Genomic DNA, 20,732 nt, shown 5'->3' with positions numbered 1-20,732 from the left:
TTGAAGGTGACCTTTACGTGATCTTCAAGCAACTATTCAAGGTCAAACTATTGACACGTCTCCCTCAAAGCCATAAAACTTTTATCTGAAACATTTTTTTCTAAGATCAAAAATAAGAGTTATTTGGGGTGGGACATTAAAATGGGGCACTGTGTATATAAATCCGACCAAATAATATATGAGTGAAGAATACGGCCTGACTTTCACTGTAAATAATTTTAATTTCTTAACGTATTGTCGCTCGACATTTTACATTAATTGCGATATACTTACATTAGATATCTGGATTTGAAATTCGAAAGTTCAGGTATGAAGATATCTATGCAGCCACTGCACTGTACAAAATAACGCATGTAAATGACATTATTCTAATGTGAAATTTTGCGAGAGGCAATATTGGGTAATATCTAGATACACATATATCTAAATATATGTATAGAGATACATTTTGTATGTGAGAACTTGTATGTGAGATATATTCGAATTGGAATATCTGTATCTAGATACAAAACATAGTATCTGAACTGTTTTTTAGATTTTATTTATACATTTTCAGATACATTTTCGCATTTTTTTATCTCTAGTAGAAAAAAAATTTTCTTTTTGAAGATTATTTCCGATTCGAATATTAATGTCGTTAATGACATAAGGATTTATGTACATAAGTTGAGTTCAGAGAGCACGCTATCAGCGCTATTGCGTCTGCATTGGCTACACACAAAAAGTAGCTTTGCAATTGTTATAAAATTCTTTAATATGATTATTTTATACATTTAAATCCATAAGGAATCAAAGTCAAGAATCAATCGTAAGAATTTTACAATTGTAAAGCTGCTATTTCTATTAAATGTAGCCATTGGCATTATATATAATACTATCATTCATAAATTTGGAAATGCTTGCGATTCTCATATTTCACAAAAATTTATAGTTTTCCCTTGGCTGCACTAGTGTAATACTCAGACAGTGTAGCGTGTTTCCGTGATTGATGATAGGTGAACTCATTCGGTGTACGGTGTTACGATGTAGTGCAAGTTTTATGTACGAAGTGGGATTTTGCTACACCGTCTCAAAGAGATAGTGTAGAGTCAATGGCATTTAAAATTTGAAAATAGAAATTAACCAGGAGCAAGATTTTGGCGCAATAATGAAGTAGTGTACACTGGTGTGCACCACTTCAGTGCAGTGTAGTGCTTACACGCAACTGGCGCGGTGCAAGGCTACTCCTAGTGCATCCCAAGGGAAAACTCTTATTAAATTTCTCAGTGAAAAAAAATTGTAGAAAAGTTTATAAAAATGTATTTTAAAAAGGGAAAAGCTTTAAATATCGGTATTTGAATTTTGTTTTTATGATATTTTATTCCTAAATTACAAATTGAAAATTGATATTTTTAAATATTTTTGTTACATTTTAAAGTACTCTACCTGAAAAAACATCATCGGACAAAATTTAACAAATAAACATTTTAAAGTAGACTTCCTAAATTTTAAAATACTTTTTTGAAAAGAATTGGTACGATGATTTTTCGCAATGATATCGAATTTTTATAATGTAACATTTTATTGTGTAAAAACTCACTTTTTCAAAAATATTTTTCAACTTCGAAACTAAATATGTAGTTTATGTAGAAAGAACACAGAAAGAAGAAATATTTGGTACAATATGCTCGATTCGTACAAATTTGTTCAAAATTAAAAACAAATTTCGACCATCAACAATAATCTTTCACTCTAATCATTGATAATAAATATTAGGTGTATACATCAATTTTCAGTCTTTTTTAGTTAGAATTAAGATTTACATAGAATGAAATTATGCTTCAGTCCGGAAAGTAATTTCTACCAAAATCGACACATTTCTTCCATCTTTCAGGGAGCTGGCGGATTCTCCTTCGATAAAAACACGGCAGTTTTGATTCAATGAAATCTTTAATGCAATTTTCGACTTCTTCGTATGTCTTAAAGTGTGAGTCTGCAAAGTAATGTTGAAGGGGTCGAAATAAATGAAAATCTGTTGGTGCTAAGTCTGGTGAATACGCCGGGAGTGGCAAAACTTCCCAGCTCAGCAAATTAAGAGTGTCTTTAGTCGCGTTCCCCGTGTGAGATCTTGCGTTGTCGTGCAGCAATATTACCGGTCTAGGCCCTTTGTCAGTAAAAGATCTTTTACGTTCGATTTCATAACTCACACGCTGAAGTTAATGTTTGTAGCGTTCAGCAGTGACAGTTTCATTCGGTTTAAACAATTCAAAATATATCACACACTTGAAGTCCCATCAAATGCACAAAAGAACTTTTTTGCCATGAATATTGGATTTCGCGATCGATGTCAAAGATCACCTGGATTCACCCATAATTTTTGTCTTTTCGGGTTGTTGTAATACACCCACTTTTCATCTCCCGTCACTATTTTGTGCAGGAAGTCCTTCTTTTTAAATCGAGAAAGCAAAGACAGAGCCGTATCATAGCGTCTCGCTTTGTTGTCTATGGAAAGAACGTACGGAATCCAACGGCCCTCTTTTTGAATTTTTCCTAGCTTTCGCAACCGAATAGAAATGGCTGGCTGAGTTACTTTTAATGCTGAAGCAAGTTTAGATTCGAACTAGCATGGGTTTTCTGCCAATAACTGCTCCAAATCATCATCTTCGAACTTCTTTGTCTAGGCCGTTCATCATCTTCGAGATTAAAATTTCCATCCCGAAACTTGTGGAACCACTTTTTATACGTACTACAGGATATAGCATTCTCTCCTAATGCCAAACAAATCATTTCCTTCGCTTCGAAAGCATTTTTTTTCAATTGAAACGCGAAAAGTAAGCAGTGCCTAATATGTACTTTGTCGCACGACATCTTACTTACTGTCACGATCAATTTTTTGAGGTGATGTTGATTTTCGAATTTTGTAATTCCATTAGGTTGGTATTATTCAGTACCAAACTTTGCGTGAATAAGTTTTCGCTTAAATAAGTGCTGCAGTTTATTAAATGTTGGGGTCGAGAATTAATTTATACACCTAATATTTTCCAAAGTTTTTAAGTAATTCTGAAAAAAATTGATGTGAATTAAATGCATTATATCAAACATTTTTTCTCTTTTATCTTGTTTTCGCAAACCTTTTAATTTTGAAGTTAGAAAACATTTTAGAAAAATTAAGCTTTTTACATGCTAAAATTTTACACATTAAAAATGAGATATCTTTGCAAAAAATCATCATATCATTTTTTTTAATAGCCCTTTTTTAAAACTTAGAAAGTCTATTTCATAATGCTTATTTATTAAATTCTGTCTGATGATGTTTCATACAGGTACAGCGCTTCAAAATATATCAAAATATTGAAAAAAATGTCACTTTTTAATTTCATGTAATTTTAAAAACAAAATGTCATGAAAATAAAATTCAGCCAGTTAAAAAAAAGCTTTATTTTTCCTCTTTAAAATACATTTTTAACAGCTTTTCTATGAATTTTTTTCACCGAGATACCTAAGGTTTTGCGAAATGCGAAAAAATCGCGAACTTTCCCAAATTTATGAACGGTATCATAAATATATATTTTGTGTATATTATTATTATTATAAAAATAATTTAAAAGTATCTGATATGTATCTGACATACTTACTTTTAAAGTATCTGTATTTGTATCTTATTACATCTTTTCTTTTCACATATATCTATATCTTTATTGAGATATGTCATAAAAATATTTTATTCATCACTAGCGAGAGGCTCGTATCATATAGGTACATACATATAAGTAAGAGTATAATATGCAATAGTGTCTGATACAGTGTGAGTCATGCCTACGTAGTAATATTTTATCATCACGCGCGACTATAATATGTGAAGTACAAATGTTCAAATGTTAGATTACGCGTACAACACTGTTACGCGACGGCATAAATTAGGGATATGCGAGTACTCGAATATTTCTCAGGTACTATCGTCCTTTGAAGGATAGAAAATCTCTACATAATAACAATAAACAAACTTCAAAGATAAATTTTCCAGAGAGTGGAAGTTGAATAATGAGCTTGTAGGCCTCACATTAATAAATAAAAATAAATAAAAATTAAATCACTATGATGAAACTAGGAGGAAGCCAAGGTCCACATAGGATAGCTTTTCTCCAGGAAGATTCGATTCCGAATATAACGCTATTAATAATAACGATAGTTTGAAATCGAATCGGCATTCTAAATAATTCAATATCTCGATTTATTCGAATTTTATCAAAGTACACACTTTCATTGAATTTTCTCGCTATGTTAATCATTAAGGAGCATATAAGCCAGCACTGGGTGTCAGTGTGAAAACCGTTAGTTGTTCGATACTTCAATCTAATTATAAGACATAATAAATATGATTGTTAAACGTTTCAACCTTCTATTAGGTTATCTTCAATAACATTAAGGAGATATAATTAGTGGATGATCGGAATGTGCTCCTATATAAGATTCGAGTAACAGATATCCATGAATACCCGAGAAAAAATGTTTCATATATAATCATATAAAATTATATAAAATTACATATAAAATTATATATAATTTTATATAATCATATATAAAATATGTCCATTTATATACAATTATATAAAATTATATGTAATTTTCATTATATATAATTATACAGGGTGTATCTAAAATAACGTACATCAATCATACAGTGCTATTCCTAATAAAAAACTGAGTCAGAAAGTCCTTTACCATTTTGCAATTAATTATTGAAAACCAATATTCACAGCGATTTTTAGTAATTAATATCTTGTTAACTATTGCGAAAATTGCAAAATGGTAGAGGACTTTTCGACTCAATTTTTTATTAGGAATAGCACTGTATGATTAGTGTACGTTATTTTAGATACACCCTGTATATAAAATTATATATAAATTTATAAATAAGTTTTATATAATTTTATATAAAACATTTTTTCCCGGATAGTAAGAGGAGAATCGCGCGAGTACTCGCACAATATTAGCGCAAATAGGGCCTAGGGTTCCTCTCGATTTACTCAGATTCGCGATTTATATAGCGTATTTCTTTTGTAGTTTACAATTTGTGCAATATTTGGGCGCGGTCGAGTTGTCAATACGAATGCTTCAAAGCATTTGATTAACCAATCAGAAGAAAGAATTTCATTAATTGACCAATCAAAAAATCAGGATTGGGTAAGTTAACTTTTTTTTTAACTAAGCTAAAGTTAACAGCCTTGAAAATTTAACTTATTTAAAATACAAGTTAATCCATAATGAAATTAATTGAATGAATTAAAAGTTAAGTTAATAAAAAAGTAATTGAAAAGTTAAAAGTTAACTTTTGGTCCGAACGAATAACCAAAAAAAACGAAAAAAAAAGTTTGATCATTTTACATAATTTTTCGTATTTTTCCTTTCTCACAGCATATTTATTAAAGAATCTGGTTATTTTTGTTCACAAGTAACGATTATACAGTATAAAATTACTAAATTATATACTCATTATCCTCTCGCATTGTGTCTGAGGATTAATTTAAAAGAAATCAAATTCAAAGTTAATAGTTACCGATAAAATGTAATTAAATTAAGTTAAAAAGTTAAGAGTCTAAAATGTAACTAAGTTAAGTTAAAATTAATTAACTTTTATCTTTTTAATTTAGCACTACCCAACCCTGCAAAAAATGTCTCGAAGCATTCGCAGCGGCAACTCAATCGCACCCATTGTACCGACAATATCGACGAAATACTCGTTTTACCGCGAACGTTGAAACCCTATAATTCGAAACATTCGCGAACATCCGGCGTCCGTTCGATGTACAGTCATGGGCAGAAAGGTACCGACACTTTTTTTTTTGATGATTTTTGAAATACGCAAAAATTTTCAGAGTGCGATTCATTATCTATCGATGCGTGTAACGAGCGGTTATGACAGCTGTCAAAGTCATATAGAATCGAAATATACGTGGTGAAATCAAGAAATGTATCTTGTGCTCCGCGAAAAAATACCAATTGGATATCACAAGATTAGGGTAAGTTTAAAAGAGTAAACCAATTAGATAAATTTATTTTGTAAATTTATTTACATCTTTTACACGAGTTTAACAATAAAAATTAATATAACATATAATGAAATAATAACACATAATAAAATTATATATCATATAATAATTTTTTATGCAAAATACTACTGTTCAGGATTCTGAATAGCATTTTTATTTATAGGACATTTAATATGTAGAGACGGCCAATTCGGCTGTTTATTATTTAATTAATATGTAGAGACGGCCAATTTGGCTGTTAATTATAATTTTTATAGGTTTATACTTTATATTAATTAATAATATTTTTATAATTAACTTAAAATATTAAAGTATTATTGAAATATGATTAATTAATATAAAGTATAAAACTAGAAAAACTATAATTATTATATTAACATATAATTTAAGTATAAATACGCTTGAGAAGGATTTTTAGGCGAGCATTTTGAAACAGGAAGATTTGTGACAAGGCTGTAAATCAGAATGAAACTCAGCCGAATTAACCGTGTCTACATATACAACAAAATGTCCTGAAAATGAAATTGTTATTCTGTATTCAGCCTGAACAGTTACATTTTATATAAAAAATTATTATACGACATATAATTTTATTATGTATTATTATTACACTACATGTTATCTTATGTTAATTTTTAATGTTAAACTCGCGTAAAAGATGTAAATAAACTTACAAAATAAATTTATCTAATTGGTTTACTCTTTTAAACTTACCTTAATCTTGTGATATCCAATTGGTATTTCTTCGCGGCGCACAAGATTCTTGATTTCATCATGTATACTTCGATTCTATATGACTTTTAGCGTTTTCGATTGGGAAAAAGTTAATGCGCACCAGTGCACACTCAGTTCACACCAACACTGGACAAGTTCTATGGGTTGCACTGAATAGTGCAAGTTCAAAAGACCAAGATTTTCAGTGCTAAAGCTGAAATGCCATTTCGAGTTGTAAGATTGTAAGGACTTGACTAGACTGCAGGAAGAACGCAGAAAAATAATCTCGACATCTCATGTTCATAACTTTAAGTAATGATTTTTTACTATATGTAATTAAATAATATGAGATACCAAAAATATCATATATGTACATACTTATCAATAATTTGCATGATATAAATTACAGATTTGCTTGTCCCTACTGTATATCCTTTTATACTGTGACAAAACAATGCACTAATATCCTATATATGTATCCAGTGCACTGAACTGGCACCGTCAAAATATCTCGTGCCACTTAGGCCCGTTTCACAATACGTATATGGTTACCTAAAGATTAAAGGTTACCAACAGATTCATCAATGAAATTTATTCATGAATTTCTTGGTTACCTTTAATCTTTAGGTAACTATGTATTGTGAAATTGGGCCTTAGTGCGCACTGAGTGTGCACTACGCGAGTGTCGTGCGGTCAAATAAATACGTGACACTGGCTACGTTTACACCGTGCATTTAGGCCGCGGCCTATACAATAGACGCCCTTGTTTATCCTGTATATTAAACAAAGATACCTATCATATAGGTCGCGGACTAAGCGCACGGTGTAAACATAGCCACTAGCCAAGTGCTCATTGGCACTGCCAATCGAACATGCTCTTGACACTGAGTGTAGCCAGTGCACTCCAATCGAAAACGATATTTGACAGCTGTCATAACCGCTCGTTACACGCATCGATAGATGGTGAATCGCACTCTGAAAATTTTTGCGTATTACAAAAATCATCGAAATAAAAAGTGTCGTTTCTGTCCATGACTGTATATCGGAATATCATAAGGTGTCATTGTTATTATAATTAGTTATTATTGTTGTGTGTGTATATATATGTATATATATATGTATATATATACATATATATAATTAATTGTTATTGTAAGAAAGGTGTTCTGTTTTATTGATTAGCTGTTGCTCGATGTCGAACGCTGTTCACTCATCCGTGACCGTGTCTTTTTCCGTGGTAATGTGCAATTATTTTCAGTAATATAGATACTCTGGTTGCTGCCGAGCGAGATATACGAAAGATTCATATCTTGCATTCTATATGTGTAGCGCGTGTAAATAAATTTTCAAGTGAAAATGAGAATCTCTCCGCTTTTCATCCATACTGTAAATCCTACCGTATCTAATTTCCTCTGCATGCCCTGGTGAAAAAAATTCTCATATTTTTAAGATGTTTCTTATTTTTAATTTATGGAGATTTCTGGCAAATAGGTATTTTATATTAAAAAAGGAAAAAAATTGTTTATTTTTTTTATTCGATTATAAAAAATTTTTGTTTTTATTATAAAGTACTCTTGAAACCATGCAACTTTCATTTCAGACATTTTTTTCTATCTCTTACAATTTCGACGATATTCGCTTCGAAAAAGAAAAACCGATTTTATTCAAAGGGGTGTTTCACCCCTTAAACATGAGTTAACGCACGTATAAAAAAAATTGTCTTTTATAGATTTTCGTGTTTAACAACATATTTCATGGAGAATCAAATCGGTTCCGGACAGTTGTGAAACTTCCCTTTTTAGATATAGATCGCGCAATCCATTCTCTACATATGTCTTTGATCTCATCCTAAGATCTCATCCTATAGTATCGCAACCAAGGGATGCGTATGTGCAAAATGAGGTGAAAATTACAAAAATGAGCAAATTCAATAGACATTCGTAATTTAATTGGTCAATATCTAGTGAAATTTTAAAGTACAGTGATCTGTACTTTAAAACCGATGTCATGTTATTAGCCGACATTTTAGAAAATTTCCGCAATAGTTGCATCACCAGTTACGGACTCGATCCCGCGCATTATTATACACTACCAGGTTTCACATAGGACGTCATGCTAAAATATACGTGCGTAAGATTTGAGTTGCTCACTGACATCGATATGGTCATGTTCATCGAGTGCGGTATACGCGGTGGCCTCAGTCAATGTTCCGGCAGATACGCGCAAGTTAATAACAAGTACATGCGTTCGTGCGACCTGTCTCGAAACCGTCGTCGTACTTGATGTACTGCGACGTGAACAATCTGTATGGATGGACGATGTGTCAACCATTGCCGTACGTCGAATTTCGATGGGTCGAAGACACTGCGAACTTTGATGTGAGCGCGATCGCTCCGGATTCGCCCATCGATTATATTCTCGAGGTCGATCTCGAATATCCGCAAAATCTACACGATCGACACACTGACCTACCATTCTGTCCGACGCGCGATAAGCCGCCCGGCAAGCGCGAGGATAAACTTCTTGCGACGCTGTATACAATAAGCAGCTTTACGTCATCCACTACCGCAACCTGCAGCAATGTATTCGTCATGGCCTTCGCGTAACAAAAATTCATAGAGTGCTGCAATTCGCTCAATCTCCATGGCTCCGTGATTACATCGAACTTAATACACAATTGGAACGCGCGCGAAAAACGATTTCAAAAAAAATTTGTATAAATTAATAAACAACGCGGTATTCAGCAAGACCATGGAGAATGTGCGCAACCATGTCGATGTAAAATTGATAACAAAATAGGACGGACGATACAGCGCGGAGGCAATGATCGCGAAACCGAATTTCCACAGCCGCAGCATCCTTGCGGAAAATCTAATCGCCGTCGAACTGCGCAAACTCGAGGTGAAGTTCGACAAGTCGATTTACGTGGGTATGTGTATACTGGACATATCGAAAGTCTGCTTATACGAATTTCACCATGAGTACATGTCACCGCTGTATCGCGAAAAATGCAAAGTCATGTACACTGACACAGACAGTCTCATTTACCACATAGAATACGACGATGTGTACGATGCGATGAAACGCGATATCGCTAGATTCGACACGAGCGATCATCCGATCAACGCATACGGTATGCCTCTCGCGAGGCAATAAGAAAGTACCCGGTCTGATGAAGGACGAGAACAATGATACTATAATGACCGAATTCGTTGGACTCAGAGCGAAGATGTATGCGATGAGAGTGGACGACAAGGATACTAAAAAGGTGAAAGGTGTAAAAAACAACGTCGTAATGCGAACGATAATGTTCGACGATTACACGCGGTGTTTGAATGAAGATAGAAATGACTCGCCGTCAATCGTGTATACGATCTAAACTGCACAAGGTATACACGATTTCCGAATCGTAGATCGCTCCGAGTCCATACGACGATAAACGATACGTCGTACCGGACTCGACGGAGACGTTACCGTGGGGGCATTGGCGGATACCTTTGTAATATTTGTATCATATGTTTATATGTAGTACTAGTACAAAACAGGTGCGCGCTATTTAACATTTGGCATTATTAAACTGCACTATAATTCCACTATATTATTGTATAATCTTTTTTTTTGTCTAAATCCATGCGCTTACTTCGTGAACGACATAAACAGTTATCAGTGCAATGACAACAATTCACGAAGTAAGCGCATAGAGAGAACCAATCGTGCTACTGAGCTTTATATATGCAAATATGTATATAAATATATATACAGGGTCCTCAAAAACAGTGGAAACGGTTGAATATTTCGAAAACGAAGCATTTTTTGAAAAAAAAGTTTTAGACAAAAAGTGTAGGGTTTAAAGTGATGTATTTACTGATATAATCAGAGACTCAGGTTATAATGTAAGTAGGATATGGAAGACTGCTCTCTTGACAAGCCAAGGAAGTCCCCTCTCCCCTTTCACAACATACCCTCGTTCTCCTTTACAAAGTCCATATAAAGGAAGTTCTCTGGAGGACAGTTCAGTATCAGTGTGCTCCTCACCCTGACAAAATATTCACGAAACGTTAGTATTAGCAATGAATGAAAACACGGCGCACGAAAACCTTCTGACATGTTTGAAGATATTATAGATTATACTTTTCATAAATGTCTTATCATTGTAAATTAATATATTTAAATAATGCACTCTCTCTCTAGATATTTTATTTAGCTTGCCTTTTTTGCAGAAATACATTTTATGAAAGAGATATTAAAAGGGAAGTGTTTTTTTTTCATATAAGTATATAAGTCATTTATTATTAAGAGACTTTGTTTACATGTAATATACACACATGATAACATCATAGTTAGGAACACAATTTCAGTACAATTACATATTTTATAAATAATACAGTTTAAATTACATAATTTAGTGGAAAACAATGTCATTTTTATCACAAAATATCAGTTAAAAAAGATCATAGTAGCTGAAGTTTTATTTTTCCTTCCAATGTGTCCTGGAATGCAACTTGATTACATAACAAAATTATATATAAACAAAAGGATACATATTCACGATATCTTTACGTATTAGTGCAAAAAATATATACAGATATATTAATATAGCAGCGTTACATATTACTCAGGCCAGAGTTATCAAATATTTTACGATTATTTCTTAAAGAACAAATGCAAAGATGAAATTTAGTGATTTTCTAAAACTATGATATCGTACATTTACTTTGTATACATTCACCATACACATATGAAATGTTTATTAAACGCCGACTCGCGTAAAGGAGCATGGCAGTGTCTCGCGCCATGTCTTAGCGCCGAGACACTATCATGTCTCCAGATATTATTTACATATTGGAAGAATCATCTTCGAATCTTGTAACATAACATAATAATACGTATCTTTTTACCATAGATCTTATACATATATATGGATACGCCTTATAGCTACAATCAGAGGATCGAGTTGATAGAGAGCAAGAGAGTATATCTTCTATCTTTTTATGAAAATATACTGCGCAAACTCGAGCATAATATCATATAAATATGTATAAATTTCAATTATGTTTTATTATTACATTTTAAATCATAATCGTTTATTAAGTACTCACGAATAAAAGGAAATATTGCCATTCTTCCTCCAATATACACATAGCTCACATCGTTTTATCATTTTTGTAAGACTTCGTCAATTATAACCTATCGGTTAAAACGTATAATATATTCACTGCATAATATATTCGAAATTGTTGATCATTTCTCATATATCATTTTGAGCATGCACATCGTATATTTGGTACGTTGTACATTTGGTACAACGAAGGCTAGAAGATACAACGCATTTACTGTCTCTTTCTATCTAACGAGAAAGGGGCATCCATGGCTGTTCCAAGGGTGGGTTCCGAGTTACGCATGAAGCACATATATAATGTATCGTTTTATCCTTCTTTATTAATTGGTAAACAACAAAGACAAATGATGCATCATGCGCTTCACGCGTAACTGAGAACGCACTCCAAAATTCATTGCCAGTACTAAAAATCCGAAATTTACGTTACATGCATAATAGTTTTTCAGTATTGGCAGTTAATTTTGGAACACAGTCCATGGCCTGTATTCAGAACGCGCTTTTATCGATAAAAGCGAGCTTTTATCTCTAAAATTCTATAGTATGCGTAACGTAAATTATAACATGTTAGCGTGCTAACATCGTTGTAAGTGTGTTCTGAATACGGACCCATGTATACGAGAGTCGTTTGAAAAGTTTTGGTATGAAGATGGCATTATTCGTCAAAACCATTCTAGTACGATAATCGTACATGTTTTGAAAGATACCTGTGAAAATTGTAGCCATTGTAGACGCTCAGTTGTTGTTTGACAGTCATTTGTGCCAGTCGATGTCATTGATTTTGTAAAAATGGAAAAAATCGAATATACATTTCCAAGGCTTTGTTGGAGCGGTTTAAGCGAAACGAGTCGGATTTTTTGCGTCGATTAATAACTGTTGATGAAACTTGGATCCACTACTTTACTCCTGAGACAAAGGAACAGTCAAAACAGTGAATTACATCCGTAAAAGCCTATTTTGCAGAGCAAGACGCCAATTATTATTTGAATGGGTTAAAGGGATGGGAGCATTGCTGGGAAAAGTGTATCGACTTAAAGGAGACTATGTTGAAAAATAAAACTGAATTTGATCGAAAAAATACTTGTTTCTATGTTAGGCTCAAAATTTTTCAAACGATCCTCGTATAAGATTTTTACTAATTTTTTATTCTTTAATCGTAACTAATTTCAGTGATGATCACTATCGTGGCAAGAAAGAAAAGATTATTAAAAATTATACTTGTTATAAAACATACTTAAAAGTTTCCAAAATCAGGAAATTGTAAATTATGTGTGTGTTGCGTGTATGTGTTTAATGCATTGACAAATTTATGTATCATGTTTTCACTATAAAATGTAAGCATAAGTAACTAAACTCGTTTGTTTAACTGTAATATTATTTTTATTCTTTTATAATTTTTAAATAAATACATAAGAAAATGACTAGCTTCTCTTCACAACGTTTTATTCCAAAATTTATAAATATAAATTAAATGGAAAAACTGTATGAAAATTTTTGAAAAATATAATCTAAAATTTCCTTTACGATTTTCCTTACATAAAATCAACTTAATTTCTTTAATATAAATAAATTATAACAAATATCATACAACTATAAACAAATATAATTAATATAATATTTATTATATTTTTACGATTTCTCATATGAACAAAATATACAAAGGAATAAACAGGAACGTGAAAGCCGAGCCGAATGTAAGTGTTAACATTTATATAACGATTGTCAGTAGTAAAAATAACAAACGTTTCAACCTTAATTAGATCATCTTCAGTGTCATGATTACATTATAACGTAAATATAAGTATCGAAAAATAAAAAAATTCTCTTAAAGAGCATGAAAATATATGAATAGATATAAAAATTTCTGATTAAAAAATGTTACATTTGTTATAATGTTCGACAATGAAATCTCTCTCTTCAATATGGATGATTATGCCGGTTTTGTCTTCTAGTCAGTAAGACATTTAACTGTTACAATTGATTTCCATCTATGGTCATATTTCGGGATATGTGTGTGTGTGTGTGGGGGGGGGTGTGATATCACTCTTAGAAATGTGTATGTTTGTAACTAATAAGGAATGTTAAGCAGCACAAATTGAACGGAATCATAAATACATGAAATTTTGTTACTGAGTATTATAACAATTACGAAATTTTATATATATATATATATATAATCAGAGGTTTCTATATTTATTCATATATTTCCGCATGACGCTTTGTAACAGAATTGTTTTAATTTTCAACATTTATATTGTAACGTTATTATGACATTGAAGATGACCTAATTAAAGTTGAAATATATTTGTTATTTTTACTACTGATAATCATCATATGCACAATGGCTGCGTTCAGCAAACTCAACAGTTGAGTGAGCGCTCGCTGCTATTGATGTAATCTTCTAGATCTAAAATTCTGATTGGATGATGTAAAAGAATACAGCAATAACAGCGAGCGCTCACTCAACTGTTGAGTTTGCGTTAAAAGTGCCTATTGCTTAGCACTTACAAGGAAACTTTCACAACTGTCCGGAATTGATTTGATTTTCTATGAAATATGTTGTTAAACACTAAAATCTAGGAAAAAAATGGAAAAAAATGTTTTAAACAAAAATTGTACGATTTCAAGAGTATTTCAATGTTGTGAAGAAAAAAAATTTTTAATTTTTTTGTTTAACAATTGTTTTAACATTAAAGTACTCTTGAAATCGTACAGCTTTCGTTTAAAACATTTTTTTTTATCTTTTATACTTCCGACGATATTCGCCTCGAAAGAAAAATACCGTTTTCTTTCAAAGGGGTGTTTCACCCCTTAAACATAAGTTAAGGCACGTATATAAAAATATGTGTCTTTTAGATTTTCGTGTTTAACAACATATTTCATGGAGAATCAAATCGGTTTCAGATAGTTGTGAAACTTCCCTTATTAGATCCGATTTGGCTTTCATATACGTCTGTTTACTACCTTGTATATTTAATCTTTAAATTTACTACTTTATTATATTTAGTCTACTTGTTATTTATTATTTAAACAAAATATAATTATAGTAAATGATATAATATAATGTAATAGAAAAATAATTTGAAATGAAAATTGTATATTTCTTCCTTTCTCTTTGGTGTACAATTGAAGGGTTTACTACAACGGTGAGCTAATTCACATTTTGTAAAAATAGAAAATAAAATCTAAAGTTAAAGTAATAGGCTAAATAGATTTATTTTTCGTTTTTACAAAATATGGGTTATTCTATTGTTGCAGTAGATAAGCCGTTCAATTAATGTAGGTACATTTTTACTACATTTAATCCCTACTGAAATTTCCAGAGTTCATTCAATCATTTTTTTACTTTCAGCAAATTAATTTGTAATAGATAACTTAAATGATAATTTTTAAATATTATAATTAGAAAAAAGTTTAAAGAATTACATCTTATAGAAAATTGTCTCCTGATAAAATTCGTTCAAATTTTGTGATTTAAAATTTTAATGTATGGGATTAAGGCCCAGTTTCACAACTCATGGTTAACTCTTAATCAAGGTTCAACTTATTCATTGTCTCTTTCCAATTCTAGAATTGGAAAGAGATGAGAAACAAGTTGAACCTCGGTTAAGAGTTAACCATGAGTTGTGGAACTGGGCCTAAAAGTTTTAATGGGTAAAAGTCTCCAGCAATTACAGTTTGGTCTCCAAAGGACATTAAATGTTGCTAATTTTTTTTAATTTTAATGCGGAATTTATCAGTGTAATTATCACCGTTCACTATGAGTTTCAACAAGTTAAGCATCCGAAGACTCATATAGAAGTTTCTGCAATTCGAGTTTGGATGAGACCCTAATTGTAGACATTTGTATAAGATGAATTCGGGTACTTGTTGAAACTCACGTATAATGCAAGATAAATTTGAATCAACATTTTAAAGGAGGATGTTAAAAAGAGGCCGATTTTTGTCCACAAAGGTAAAAGTAAAAGGAATAGCATTTTTCATAGAATTTGACCTCCTGAATACGATACTGTTAATAAAAAATTCGGGATCAATAAGGAACATTTTAAAAATTGAGCATATATACATGATATATTTAAACAAATTTCAATATTCTTGATTACTTTTCCAGGTGAAGCATTCCACGTCAAACTGGACACTTTTGAAACATCATTTTTATTTTTTTTTTTAATTTGCTGACATATTCTACAGATAAAAATATGAGACGTGTTTCACGAAAAAAATTTGAGATTTTTTTTGTAAAGTTATTCATTCTTGTAAGTTGCAGAAATTCATAAAAAACGTCACTCATGCAAATATTCAAATTATTATATCGTCGAAACCATTAGTCGTACAAAAAAATGTAAGAGATTGATTTTAAAAATCTTAAATTGTTCTATAGACAGATTATTTTTAATTTACCATTTTCATAAATAAATTATTTTCTATTTGTTTTTAATTTTTATTAACATTTTTTATCAACTCACCAGTTTAAAAATTTTCTAAAAATATCGTCATATTCCCACTTCAATTATGAAGTATTCCTGCAAATTTCAAAATGGAACTCGAATGGACTGTATAGATAAAAAATTCTGTCGTGTGACGGCGCGGTTCCGCATACATGCAGGACGTAGTTTGCAGGGATAGTATTGGAACGATAGATTAAATAAAAAAGGGATAATACTTAAATTAGTGAATCAAGTGCATTTTTATCCCACGTGAAAAAAGGAAAAATGTAATAGCTTATAAAATTTCGTGCAGTTTCTGCAATGCCACTTATGTAGGACAAACTCAAGACAGAAAACTCAAAACCAGGATTTCAGAACACCGAAATCACATAAAATGGAACTCAAATATTCACTCAGTAATTACAGAGCACAGATTGAATTTCGAACATAATTTCAACTGGGATGATGTCGAAATACTCGACGTAGAACTATTTTTAAATAAACGACTAACATCCGAGTACCTTCATATACATATGCAGGAGAACAGTATCAATTTATGTTCAGATACGGAAGGCTTATATCAAAATTATGTTAGCATTGTAAAAGATATAAATTAAATATAACACCGGTGCTCATTATTTTTTTTAATTTTTGAACTTCTCTATTATATTAACTTAACTAATATCTTTATTGTATTTGTTTGTAATTGTATATTATCTTAGTTTATTACTTCCTCATATGTTATTTATATTGTTTGATCGACACGTTACACATATTACATAAATCTGATCAGTTATATATATCTGATGCTCTAAAGTAGACATGTGACCGTAATAAGCATTATTTAAATAATTCAAATTACTATTGTGACCGAATAAGCTTAATGTGATTTGATTCGAAGTTTTAAGATGTTCTTCTTTGTATGTGAGCCAATTCCTTCAAAAAAATTTTTTTTTACTATTAGATGAAAATCAGCCAATCACAGGCATATGTCACAACATCAAATCTGCAAATTTGATGGGGATTCAAACTACACATACAAGGAGGATTATAATTATTCTGTCGTAATGTGCTGAAGAAAAAGAGAGTCGAAACGTACTTGAATCATATAATTCATATTGATTGATGAAATATAAGTAACAAGAATCACACTTTTATTTTGCGTACCAACGACAATGCTGTAACGACACTCTCAATCGCCCTTTGTATCCTCTACTTCTTGTTTGAATTTGAAAAATTCGTAAGAAGATTACTTTTTGCTATATTTTAAAAATGATGATGTTTCAAAAGTGCCCGTTTGCCTCAGGTGTATGTTTTGCCCAAATGTTACGAACTTTTTAATAATTTTATCATATTCAGAAAGTAAAAATCTACAACAAACACTATTTCTTTTGCTTACATTCTTTTGGACAAAAGTCGGACCTTTTTTAATATCCTCAAAAAAATTCTTACACCTTTGTAGTAAAAATCGATCTCTTTTTAACATCCTCCTTTATCTTGCATTATATGAATATCGTTACCTTGCTTTGAGCTCCAGTTTAAAAGTTTTCGTTTATTACAAGTGCTAATAAACGAATCAAATATCCTTGGGGATCTTCTTATTTAGTAAGACGAGTTCCATTAACATAATGATTTCTTCTCGGGATTTAAATGCTTCATTAATTGACATTATACGATTTTAAAATTTTTTAGTAAACACACACATTATACGATTTGAACATTCCGCAAATATTTTGTGACATTTTTTGGTGTTGATCATTAATCATCCATAATAATATCGAGAGAGGATGCCTTTTACTATTAACTACGAATTTTTTTTTTAACTTTACGTATTCACTTATTTGCAATCTACTGTGATATTATGGTTGTACGGTCATCCCACAAGAATTGCGAGCAAAATTTGTAAGAGCGATTTTACATTTTATTATATGTTTAATTTTACAAACTTAATAGTAAAATTTTTGTAGAATATCATGTACTGACTTTTTTAAATGTAATTGTATTCACATTGAGAATGACCCGATAGGGATCGAAACATTTGTGTTTTTATTTATATAAAGATTTTATTATTTAGTATTTAGCAATAAACATCCTGCTTGGCTCATAAATGTTTATTTATTATTTATTTTAATTTTTTAATAAAAATTATTTAATAAAAATTATTATTTGTTATGCATTTTAGAAACAAGTTTCGTGTGCTCATTGACACTTCTGATTGACGTGTAATTTATTGTAAAATCTCAAAGTTTGAATGTGTGTGTGTGTGTGTGTGTGTGTGTGTGTGTGTGTGTGTGCGCGCGCGCATGTGTGCGTGTGAATTTTTCATAGAGGCAATTTCCTATCAAGTGTGTGCGAAAAATTTTCTTTTGAAAAATTTTCTTTTAAAAATTAGTCTTTTAAAACATATTCAATGGGTGCATTCAGTACCATGACCGCTCACTGAGCGCTTGTATCTGTTTGGTCTATATTTTTAGTTCTAACGGAATATGCCAATCAGATGCAAGAGCTCACTGAGCGCTCAGTGAGCAGTTGTAGTACTGAATGCACCCATTGTTATTAGGCTATATGCTTACTATGTATGTGATAATATGATAAGTAATTCATTTATCCATAATATACTGTAAAATAGAATGATCTATTTTTATCGTATTACATCACATTATGTATTTACATTTTGAAACTCCTATGAGAGAAATATAAAAATTAAATACCCTTCTCCACTATTGCATTCATCTCAAATATTAAGTATAAGAAATTATCGAAACATTGCTTAAGTTGTTTAGAGATTCCTCTACTATATGCATAATTCTTTTAAAAGAATTAATGTTATGATATACATGTGTTTGCACGCGTGCATAGTATCACATTGTGTGTATATACATATGTATGTATATATATAATTGCTAAAAAAAATTATGGCATAGAAAAATTGTGTGCAAAAATTGGCCAACTTTGTCTGACGATAACTTTGCGAAAAATTATCGTAGGATAACGTTTTTTTTTAAATTAAAATTTGATATCTCTACTTTAAGACGCTATAGCCAGATTTTAAGTTTGATGTACCCCTGCCACTATAAGCAGTAATCGAGTAACGCGGAAGCAACACGCGTTATTGAAATTTACACGCAGAAACACGATGTGCAAAATCCATCCAGCAACCTGATGCATATCCGGTAACGCAGGTAGTATATGTCAAAAATGCAAGGGTAACTTTAAAGTCCTGCAACTTTGCAAAAAAAAAATCGCAGCAACTCGTTTTTCTTTTTAATTAAAGGGGAAAGTTCTTTACGCCGCTTGGCATTCCCCCAAAAAGTTTTACAACGTTCGTGTATTCCGCCAAACTTTGCAATTTAAAAAAAAAAAACACGTTACCCTACGATAATTTTTCGCAAAATTGTCGTTAGTAAAAGTTGGCCAATTTTTGCCCACAATTTTTCTAAGCCATAATTTTTTTTAGCAATAATATATGTGTGTGTATATATATATATATTCCTATTTATACAGGATGTCCCATTTTAAATAATGCATTAAGATTTCTCGAAAACTATGGTAGATACGGAAAAATGTTTCAAACAAAAGTTGTACGGTTTGGAGGAGGACATAAGAAGGTACTATTGATTTTACCTTGGGTGGCATCGCCAAGACCAGGTCAAGGTCACGTCGATTTTTTTTTAAATGAAAACCCCCTATTTTTAAGTACATTTTCTGGTAGCTTACCTCGAGAGCTTTTCAAAACACTATAATAAAAAACAATTACATAAATATTACATAAATAAGGACTTTCAATCTTAAACAATAAAATAGAATTTCAGATAACGCTAATGAGAATCAAACGCTGATGTAAGAGCGAAGAGTTAGGAGATGCAGATAATACTCAAATGTTAATGGTTGTCTTCATTTATTGTATTGAACGTTTCGGCTCACTTTGGAGTCATCCTCAGCAAAAAACAGAAATATAAAATCCTCCATTGAGAGCAAGTCACTCGCAGATTGACAGAAATGCAATAATCAATACGCTACATAAATTTACAATTTTGCTATTACAATACAATAATTATAAAATTAGTGATAAAATCGTGTGACTCACTTTAATAGAAAACAAAAAACAAAGTTCAGAAACATTGATTCACAATTTTAAAAATTAAGATATAAATTAAAACATGTCGTTCCTCAGATTATAGAATCGTGTCAGTTTGTCGTGACGTGTCGTTTAAAATTAAACGTACAATGTAACAAGGGGATTTCTAAACAAGCATTGAAAATAAATAATACTAAGAGTGTCAACTAATAAAACAAGTTCAGAGATCTCAATTTTGTTTAAACGTGTTCAATAAGGAAGCATGCGAGTAGTACAAGCAATCCGTGTCCGTTTTTAAGTTAAGTCCATTCTTCTGCATATAGATATGGAACGTTTCAGAATCCAAACGTTTATTGAGAAATCTTTCC

The 20,732-nt window shown here is 31.4% G+C and overlaps 1 protein-coding gene across 2 annotated transcripts in view; it reads right to left on the bottom strand.

Annotated features, from left to right (window-relative positions):
• Positions 1 to 11,803: 11,803 nt before the first annotated feature.
• The window catches only part of Arfip (ADP ribosylation factor interacting protein arfaptin), a 14,069-nt gene continuing 5,140 nt past the window's right edge, over positions 11,804 to 20,732 (bottom strand). Inside the window, exon 7 of one of the 2 annotated variants that reach the window (XR_001936790.1) lies at positions 11,804 to 11,930. The gene's annotated coding sequence lies outside the window, so the exon portion shown is untranslated. Of the gene's footprint in view, positions 11,931 to 12,317; positions 12,766 to 20,732 lie in introns of those variants that run through there. The other variant, XR_001936789.1, reaches the window with a different exon arrangement.

Source organism: Mycetomoellerius zeteki, unplaced genomic scaffold (assembly GCF_001594055.1).
Source record: "Mycetomoellerius zeteki isolate Tzet28-1 unplaced genomic scaffold, Tzet1.0 scaffold39, whole genome shotgun sequence".
Lineage (NCBI taxonomy): Eukaryota > Metazoa > Arthropoda > Insecta > Hymenoptera > Formicidae > Mycetomoellerius > Mycetomoellerius zeteki.
Note: the sequence above shows the minus strand (reverse complement) of the source record. Positions and strands in the feature narration are given on the sequence as shown.